The sequence below is a fragment of the Bison bison genome, unplaced genomic scaffold, assembly GCF_000754665.1.
Source record: "Bison bison bison isolate TAMUID 2011002044 unplaced genomic scaffold, Bison_UMD1.0 scf7180017854122, whole genome shotgun sequence".
Lineage (NCBI taxonomy): Eukaryota > Metazoa > Chordata > Mammalia > Artiodactyla > Bovidae > Bison > Bison bison.
Genome location: NW_011484695.1, coordinates 58,855 through 69,179, shown reverse-complemented (window position 1 = coordinate 69,179; position 10,325 = coordinate 58,855). Strand labels below are relative to the sequence as shown.

General features: G+C 49.1%; 1 long non-coding RNA gene across 1 annotated transcript; it reads left to right on the top strand.

Annotated features, from left to right (window-relative positions):
- Positions 1 to 5,647: 5,647 nt before the first annotated feature.
- On the top strand, positions 5,648 to 7,758 carry LOC105000091. Its single transcript, XR_826692.1, has 3 exons — positions 5,648 to 5,761; positions 6,060 to 6,265; positions 7,615 to 7,758. It is a non-coding gene; the product is annotated as an uncharacterized LOC105000091 (long non-coding RNA).
- The last annotated feature ends 2,567 nt before the right edge of the window (positions 7,759 to 10,325 follow it).

The following is a 10,325-nucleotide window of genomic DNA, read 5'->3' as shown; positions in this document are numbered from 1 at the left end:
GTCTATTTTATACACAGTGGTCTGTACCTTGTATCCCCGCCTTCTGTCTTGACCCTGCCCCTTCCCTCTCCCCTTTGGTAATATCTGTGGGTCTTTTTCTGTGTTGATATATTTGTTCATTTGTTTTATTTCCTTTTTAGATTCTGCGTGTAAATGGTAACATAGAGTATTTGTCGTTCTCTTTCTGACTTCACAGAGTATGATCTTCTCTAGGTTGATCCACGTTAGTGCAAATGGCATGCTTCCATCCTTTTTCATGGCTGCGTAATATTCCACTGCATATCTATGTACTACATCTTCCTTATCCATTCACTTGCTGGTGGACACTTAGGTTTTCACTTCCTCATTTTCACTGTCGTACCCAGTGCTGCCGTGAACACTGAGGAGCATGTTATTGTTTCGAATCAGTGTCTCCTTTTTGTCCGGATGCACAGCAGGTTTGGGAAGTGAGAATGGAGGTGAGCATGAACAGGGAGAGGCCTTTCCAAACATGCTCTGAGAACAGAGCCGTGACGTCACCCAAACCTTCTGGTCCTTGATTCCTGCCTTCTGACCGTCCAGGAAGTTCTTGTCCGTCCAGATGCCCCGCCCTGCCCAAGCTGTTGCCTGGGAACCTGGAGGCTCTGAAAATGCTGAGGGATCGAAGGCGAGTCAGCAGCAGAAACTGGAAACACTCGACCTTTAGATTCAGGTCAGCGCTCCTCCACGTCGGTGGAGAGCACAGCGTTCCACGTCCGTCTGGTGTGTCTGCCGAGCAGACCGGGCACGGAAGCACACACAGCCTCTGCCAAAAGACGTCGATGACGGGTGAGGTCAGCCTTGAGAATGATTTTCCAAACGCATTGGAGCTCCAGATCATCCTTTCAGTGCGGAAAGCTGAGAATTCCATTATTAACAGCCTGGAGACGTTTTCTTCTAGGAGCGAATGGGAAGACGTAATAGGAGGTGGTGTGGAGTCCCCTCACTCAGAGGGATGAGGGCTCAGAGGTGTCATTCCTATTTATGGTGGTCGTGGGGGAGGGAGGGGACATCATCACTTCTTCCGAAGTGAGTGTGCCAGCAAACTGAGAATTTCCAAAGCATCAGCTTTCTAAGTTTTGATATGCAAGACGCCCCGGTGGCTCAGGGGTAAAGAATCCACCTGTCGATGCAGGAGATGTGGGTTTGATCCCTGGGTCAGGAAGATTCCCCTGGAGGAGGGCATGGGAACCCGCTCCAGTATGCTTGCCTGGAGAATCCCATGGACAGAGGAGCCTGGCGGGGCTTCAGTCCCTGGGGTCGCAGATAGTTGGACGTGACTGAGCAGCCTTCACTTACTTACAGGAGTTGCGGGAAACTGATGGTTCTTTTTCCCCAGCCCCTCCCTCTTGTATCTGGAATGACTACCAACGGCTGCCTTCACCTAGGAGGTGACGTTGTCATTGTTGAGATGCTGGGAGGAGAACCCATCTTGTCTCATGAGCAGGAGATGACGCCTGCTTAGACCAAGAGGGGATGTGAGCTCTGGTGTATGTGGCTGCTTCTCCCTTTGTCTCAGTGTGTCTGTCTTCCCTATCTGTCTGTCTGTCTACCTACCTATTGTATCCATCTGTCTATCATATGTCTTATCTACCGTCTATCTTATTTACCTAACTACCCGCCTACCAGTATCTGTCATCTTGTCTAGCATCTGTCTATCCATCTGTCTCTCTATTTGTCTGTCTGCTGCTGCTAAGTCGCTTCAGTCGTGTCTGACTCTGTGCGTCTGTCTACCTATTAATACCTACCTACCTGTGTATCCGGCTTCCCGTGTGGCTCAGCTGTTAAAGAATCTGCCTGGGTTTCTTTACCGATGCGGGAGACCTGGGTTCGATACCCTGGGCTTGGAACATCCCCTGGGGAAGGGAGAGGCTACCCACTCCGGTCTTCTGGCCTGGAGAACTCGATGGACTGTATAGTCTGTGGGGTCGCAAAGATCAGACACAACTGAGCGGCTTTTACTTCGCTTTACCCGTGTATCATACCTGTCTATCATTCTAACTGTTATTTATCTAATCTGTCTATCTGTCTGGCTCTGTTTGTCTATCTACCTGCCTATCGTATCTGTATATCATCTCACCTGCCGTGTATCTTATCTGTCTGTCGGTCTGTCTGTCTAATCTCTGTCTCTGTGTATCTCCCTTTGTGTATGTGTGTGCTTAGTCGCTCAGTCGCGTCCGACTCTCTGCGACCCCATGTACTGCAGCCCACCAGGCTCCTCTGTCCATGGGGATTCTCCAGGCCAGAATACTGCAGTGGGTTGCCATGCCCTCCTCCAGTGCGGGGGATCTTCCCAACTCCAGGGATGGAACCCAGGTCGCCCGCATGGCAGGCAGATTGTTTACCAGCTGAGCCACCAGAGAGGCCCAAGAATACTGCAGTGGATGGCCTGTCCCTTCTCCAGGGGATCTTCCCAAACCAGGAATTGAACCGTGGTCTCCTGCATTGCAGGCGGGTTCTTTACCCGCTGAGCTTCCAGGCCAAGCCCATCTACCTATCATCTGTCTTATCAGGTGATAAGATACCTATCTGTCAGGTAGACAGGTAGATAGATACCTATCTGTCATCTACTATCTACCTACCCTATCATCTAATATCTACATATCTCGTCTCTGGGACCTGAGACGCCCACGATCCCTAGAGAGGACCCTTGCTCTCCACGTTTGTCTCCTTCCTGACGCCACGGCCGCTTCCACGATCCCGCCTGCATCCTCTCAGCTCCCTTCTTGGAGATGTTTCCCCCATCAATCACCTCCTTAATGCTCCTCCTAAATCACCCGCAACGCCGTCCCTCTGGAAGGCGCCTTGGGCTTCAGGGCGGCCGTCGGGGTTTAAGTTCTTGCAAAATGGATATTTGCAGTAATCCATTTAGCAATTAGGATTATCTCCGTTTGTGGGAGCTTGGCAGGGAGAGGACGCAGCGGCCTGGACACTTTGCGGGAGAAAGAGGGATGGCCCGAGGTTTCTAAAAGGAGGTGAGTCAGACCCATGAAAGCTGTGCAGAACATGGCTGTGTGATGCTACTCACAGGGAAGAAGTCCCTGTTTTGGGAAGATCCCCTGGAGGAGGGCGTGACAACCCGCTCCAGTGTTCTTGCCTGGAGAATCCCACGGACAGAGGAACCCAGGTGGGCTACAGTCCACGGTGTCGCAAAGAGTCAAACACAACTGAGCGACTAACACTACTAATACAGCAAAAAGGGATTTATTTACAGACACGCCTGTTCATGGCAACAGCTGGGGTCTGTCGGGTGGCGTGAGCGCTGCAGACGAGGTGTCCCCAAAGGTGGAAAAATATCAGGAGATGACGTGTGTGGAGTCTTCCATACGAGACTTCTGCAGAAAAAGGTGTCATTCCAATGCCATAGACAAGGAGCAGCCACTTGTTTCTTAAGGTTTCTGCTTTAATTCCTTGGAAGGAAAGCTATGAGAAACCTAGACAGCGTATTAAAAAGCTGGGATGTCACCTTGCAGACAAAGGTCTCTATAGTCAAGCTGTAGTCTTTCCAGTAGTCATGTACAAACGTGAGAGTTGGACCGTAAAGAAAGCTGAGCACCGAAGAATAGATGCTTTTTTAAAAAATTAATTTTTATAACAATTTATTATTTTTTTTTTTGAATTTATCTATTTTAATTGGAGCCTACTTACTTTATAATGTTGTAGTGTTTTTGCCATACGTTGACATGAATCAGCCATCTGTGGTGTTGGAGAAGACTCTTGAGAGTCCCTTGGACTGCAAGGAGATCCAACCAGTCCATCCTAAAGGAGATCAGTCCTGAATATTCGTTGGAAGGACTGATGCTGAAGATGAAACTCCAATACTTTGGCCACCTGATGTGAAGAGCCTACTCATTGGAAAAGACCCTGATGCTGGGGAAGATTGAGGGCAGGAGGAAAAGGGGACCACAGAGGATGAGATGGTTGGATGGCATCACGGACTCGATGGACATGAGTTTGAGCAAGCTCCGGGAGTTGCTGAAGGACAGGGAGGCCTGGTGTGCTGCAGTCCGTGGGGCTGCAGAGACTCGGACACGACTTGGCAACTTTGCAGTACCTATCGTCTGTCTAGCTGTCTTTTTATCTATCTATCTATCTATCCATCCATCATATCTATCCATCCATCCATCATATCTATCTATCCAACCATCTGTCTACAGAGAGAGACGGAATCTCTTGTGAGTAGTTGGCGCCATGATTATGGAGGCCCAGACATCCTGCCATGAGCCACCTGCAGGCAGGAGCCCCCTTCCCACTTGCCTGCCTGGACAAGAGAGGACTGAAAGCTACTGCTCTGTGTCCCAGGCTGCTTGGACAGAACCCAGCACAGCACAGCACCCAGAACCCATGTGGTTCCGTGGCAGACACACTTCCCGTGACCTCCATGAAGGGACTCGGACTATTTCAGCGCCGGTTAGCCCTCTGCAGCATGTGAGGGGGCCGTGTCTAGACAGCGTGTTTTCCCCACATCCGAGCCAAGCCCGCTGCACACGTGCGCCAGTTCTCTGGCAGCCCCGTCTTGCGCAAACATCCTTAATACCTGTGGTCTGTGAACTGGGAGTTTAATATCAGTGACTTTTTAAGGAGACGTCGAAACCTCAGACGCTGAGTGGGATGATCAGTCTATGACATCAGGTCTAAGACTGTCAGGAGATCAGAGCATCCACGGAACTGAAATCTGTTTTTTTTTTGTTTTTTTTTAAGGTTCTATTATTTTTCCCTCTCGCTGAGATGGTTTTGCATTCATTACAAGTCAAGCTGTTTCACAGATGCCCATTGGACGGAGAAAGGAAGCTGCCTCTTCTCACCAGCCAAGGGTCTCTGAGGATAACCGAAGCTCCCAGGGGCGTTGGAGAAGACGCTTGAGAGTCCCTTGGACTGCAAGGAGATCCAACCAGTCCATCCTAAAGGAGATCAGTCCTGAATATTCACTGGAAGAACTGATGCTGAAGCTCTAATGCTTTGGACACTTGATGCGAAGAGCTGACTCACTGGAAAAGAGCCTGATGCTGGGAAAGATTGAAGGCAGGAGGAGAAGGGGACGACAGAGGATGAGATGGTTGGATGGCCCCAGCGACTCGATGGACATGAGTTTGAGTAAACTGTGAGAGTTGGTGATGGACAGGGAGGCCTGGCGTGCTGCAGTCTATGGGGTCACAAAGAGTCAGACATGAGTGAGTGACTGACCAACAACATCATCAAGAGAAAAGGCACATGGATACCCACAGAAAATTCTGTACACCAGTCTAATGTTCTTCACAGTCAGAGCACAAATCCATTTATCCCAGACATGATACTCTCTAGAAGTTCTAAAAACCCCAGGAATGAAAGAGCTAAATCCTGTAAAATTGCCCCAAATTCCTAAATATGTTTATGGACGCCTGCTCCTACACCAGCTATATAGGATAGCTATAGAACTCTACAATATATTTATATGCACATACCGTGGTGACTCAGATGGTAAAGAATCCGCCTGCAATACAGGAGACCCCGGTGCGATCCCTGGCTCGGGAAGATCCCCTGGAGGAGGGCATGGCAATGCACTCCAGTATCCTTGCCTGGAGAATCCCATGGACAGAGGAGCCTGGCGGGCTACAGTCCATGGGGTCGCCAAGAGTGGGACACGGGTTAGAGACTAAACAACACCAACAATGTGATATTCTCCTGTTTTCTTACATTTATTTTACATCTTCTAGGTGAGCAAAAGACAAGAAGAATCAGGCTTCCCAAAAGAGGAGTCACGTAGGTGAGTAACCCGTTAAAAAGTGAACCAGTTGTGTTTGTAAATGAGAAACTCACTTTGGGACGCAGCTTGCTATCTTTGGAACTTTCTTTGGGATGCAGCTTGCTGTCTTTGGAGGTGCAGGAAAAGAAAGCGTGAGTCGCTCAGTCATGTTCGACTCTCTGCGACCCCGTGGACTGTAGCCCACCAGGCTCCTCAATCCATGGGATTCTCCAGGCCAGAATACTGGAGTGGGTTGTCATTTCCCCCTCCAGGGAATCTTCGTAACCCAGAGACTAAACCTGTGTCTCCTGCATTGCAGGCAGATTCTTTACCAGCTGAGCCATCAGGGAAACCCGAGAGACGGAACCACTTAAGAAGTCAGGGGCCGTCTTGGTGAGAGTGATGCGAACTGTCTTGACAAAGACGCCGCAGAATTTTGTCAACTTATCGCAGCCGCAGCTGACTTCTCGTTTCAATTACTCATCCGTTCCAGGTGTTCCTGCTTGGGGAGATTTCTTCCAAGTGGTGAGTGACAGGCCCAGCATCCTTGCCAACCTGGTCCTCTGCCTTCTTCAACACCTGCCTCCCGAGGTCCTCGTGTGTGCACTGGTCGCTTCTTTGCTATTGCTGTTTTTGTGTCTGTTGCTTGAATGCCATCCAGCTGAAAAAACTAAAATGCATGCACACTTGCTAGCCATGGGAGATTTCCATGGTGTTCATCCTTCCCCTGGCCGGAACGTCTCCACACGAGACACGTCAAATGCTAAGAGCAGCTGGGATGTGTCCTCAAGCTGAGACGAGCATCTGAGTCTGCTATCGCTGAGTATGGTATCAGTGACTAGCTGCTGTGAAAATGAAAGTGTCAGTTGCTCATTGGTGTCTGACTGTTTACGATCTCATGGACTGTAGCCCATCAGGCTCCTCTGTCCAGGTGGATTCTCCAGGCAAGAATATACAGGAGTTTGTAGCTACTGCCTTCTCCAGGGGGATCTTCCCAACCCAGGGATCAAACGCAGGTCATCTGCATTGCAGGTGCATTCTTTACCCTCCGAGCCACCAGGGAGGCCCTCTGCCCATGGGTAAAAACCCTCTGTTAATGGCTGTGCGAACATTGAGAGCACGCTTCCCTTGCCGCCAGGATTATACATTGGTACAGTCGCTTTGGAAGTCTGTTGGGCGCCCTCTTGAAAAGCCAAAGGTGACCCAGAAGTTGCACTCTTGGGTAGAAACTCTGGAGAATCCCTTGCCTGTGTGTCCATGTGTTAGCCCATTCTCAGGAGTCGTGTCTCTGATATTGAAACCTGCAATCAACCTGCGTGTTTGTGGGCAGGAGAGCGGGATATACAGAGTGTGCAATGATCGCACAATGGAATGTTGTACAAAAGTGAAGCAAGTTGGCTCAGGATACAAGCCGCACCCTCGTGGATTTTATTTTATTTTGCTTTTATAATTTCTGTTTCTTTGTTTTTGGTTGCAGTGGGTCTTTGCTGCTGTTTGGGGGATTTTGGTTGTGGTGAGCGGGGGCGGCTCTCGGTTGCCGTGTGTGGGTTTTGCATTGCGGTGGTTTCTCTGCTTGTAGAGCACCGGCTCTGGGTGCCTGGGCTCAGTCGCTGTGACGCATAAGCTAGGTTGCTGCATGGCATGTGGAATTTTCCCAAACCGGGGGTCAAACCCTGCGGTGGGAGCCCTAGAGGTCCCTCCCTGGCATCTGGTGTCACATCCCCCTTTGCCCCAGTCCCCAGGTCAACGGCAGTGTGTCCCTCATCGGCACTGTGGGAGCAGGCCGTCGACTGAGTGGACCAGGCCCACGCGCCCTGGGGAGGGCAGTCTGCTTTGCTCAGTGTCCTGGTTCACATGTTCATCTCATCCCACAGGGCCTAACTGTAGAGCACAGGAAACTACATTCAATAGCCTGTAATAACCTGTGAGTGGAAAAGAATCTGAAAAAGCGTGTATGTGTAACTGAAGCACTCTGCTCACGCTAGAAGCTAACCCAATGATGTGAATCTACCATGTAAGTGCAGTGAAAATGCAAGTGTCGGTCGCTCAGTCGTGTCCGACGCTCAGTCGTGTCCGACGCTTTGCGACCCCGTGGACTGTAGCCCCGCCGGGCTCCTCTGTCCGTGGAATTCTCCAGGCAAGAATGCCTGGAGGAGGGAGTGTCATTCCCTCCTCCAGGGATCCCTCGTCCTGATCCAGGGAGAGAACCCAGCTCTCCTGCATTGCAGGCAGATTCTGCACCCTCTGAGCCACCAGGGATGCCAACATTATAAATAAATGACACTTCAATGTGAAAAATTTTTAAAAATGTGAATCTCATTCAGAAACACTCTATACCAGACACACGTAGAATCATGTTTTACCAAATATCTGGGCACTTTGTGGGCCCATCAAGACACAGAAAAGTAACCTTCATAATGTGTGTGTGTGTGTGTGTGCATCTTATAATGTGCTAAGCACCGAGCCAAATAAAAGATTTAATTTTCACTGCAAATCTGTGTGCTCTAATAATATTCTACAGTCTTCCTGAAACATCATTGGCGACGTCCAAATACGGATTAAGTGAAGGATCTGAAAAAGACGAGAGAATGCAGCTAGTTGGCTAGACAGTACAGAATGCAGACACCCTTGATGCCACAGCAAAATTCCTAAAGGGCCCCAGGAAGTTTCCCTGCGTTCTTCTGCATTCACTGCTGAGGAAGCAACACCTTTTCCCGTCTCCCCATTACGGTCATGGCATTTGGAGGAACTGGTCGTTGGCAGCCCTCCAGGCTGTGAGGTTCGTAAAAATCTGTGTTCGTTTTAGGAGCGTACATTGGCTGAGACCGCTCACCCTGGCCAGGCACCACAGTAACCATGTGTGTGAGTTAATTTATGACAGGAGGTCCTCCTAGGAAGGAGCTCAGAACTGACAAGCCATACCCCTGTCGGGAGAGTTCGGGAAAGGTCAGAAGGAGACACCACGTGTCTTAGCCTTTCCCGGAATCCTTCTCTCTGGCACCCTTCTTGGCTGACTGATGCATGTACCACCTAGAAGCACCCGGAGTCAGATGACTGGGCAGACAAAATCCAGAAAGTAATGCCATCACCGTAAAACCTGGGACTGCAAGCCACGAGGCACAGCCGTTGCCCTGGGTTTCTTACCCCACGACTCTCCATCCGGGCACCCCTTCCCAATCAAGTCTCCTGCTTGGGCAGCTCGTGTGTCTCCTTGGATAATTCTTTTCTGAGCGTCAGGCGAGATCCCACTCTCGGACCCTGGAAGGGGGGGTCCCCCTTCCTGTAACATTCCCAGTTCAGGTAAAGAATGCAGAGGCTTATTTCATTCCTTTGTTACGGCTGAGTAATATTCCACTGTATAGCCGTACCACAGTTTTTTTTTTTAATCCATTCACATATCGATGGACACTCAGGTTGCTTCTCAGCTGTCAAAGAGAATGAAATAGCATCATTTGCAGCAACCTGGATGGATCTAGAGATGATCGTTGCTAAGTGAAGTGAGTCAGACTGAGAAAGACAAAGAGCATTGTGATATCACTTATATGTGGAATTAAAAAATTAATAATAATACAAAACAACTTAGAAAACAGAAGCAGACTCACAGATACAGAAAATAAACATATGACTACCAAATGAGAAAAGGAGGGGAATAAATTAGGAGTTTCGAATTAGCAGATACACATACTATACATATATATCAGTGAAATAAACAACCAGACCTACGGCATAGCACAGGAACCATAATCAATGCCGCGTAATCCCCTATGATGCAAAATAATATGAGAGTGAACATGCATATATATGTTTAACTGAATCCCTTTGCTGTACTCCCAAAACTAACACAACACGCTGCATCAAACTATTCTTCAATTAAGCAATAAAATAAGAAAAAAAAATTCAAACTCAGCAGATTGAAACTCAAGCTAAATTTTAAAACGACACAGGTGATCGCCTCAGGCAAAAGAGAATTCCTCGCTTCTTTACCAGAACTGAAACCGCTGGCTTCAGAATTCAGTGCCCCAAGCTCAGTGTGTGTGAAGGAGTGTCGTCTCCTTCGGTTTGGTCAAGCAGCTGTTTTAACCAGCCTATGCATCTCAGACGTGCTACACGGTACCCCAAAGTTCTTTTAACTGCGAAAGATGGACAGTTTGTAATTGTATGTAAAGCCCAGATTTAAAAAGTCCAGGTAACATGTTTTTGCAGAGGCTGCCAGAAATAATCATCGCAGTCTATTCAGAGGAGAGTCAGAGCGCCTAGAATCTTTAAGCAGGATGTGCATGCTCAGTTGCTTTGGTTGTGTCCAACTCTTTGCAAACCTGTGGACTGTATAACCCCTCCCGGCTCCTCTGTCCATGGGATTCTCCAGACAAGAATACTGGAGTGGGTTGCCACGCCTTCTTCCAGGGGATCTTCCCGACCCAGGGATCGAACCCACGTCAGCCTGTGTCTCTAGCATTGCAGGGGGGTTCTTTACCCACTGAGCCATCTGTGAAGCCCCAAACACTGTATCAGTTCTGTTCAGTCACTAAGTCGTGTCTGACTCTTTGCGACCCCATGGAAGCCCTGCAGCTTGCCAGGCTTCCCT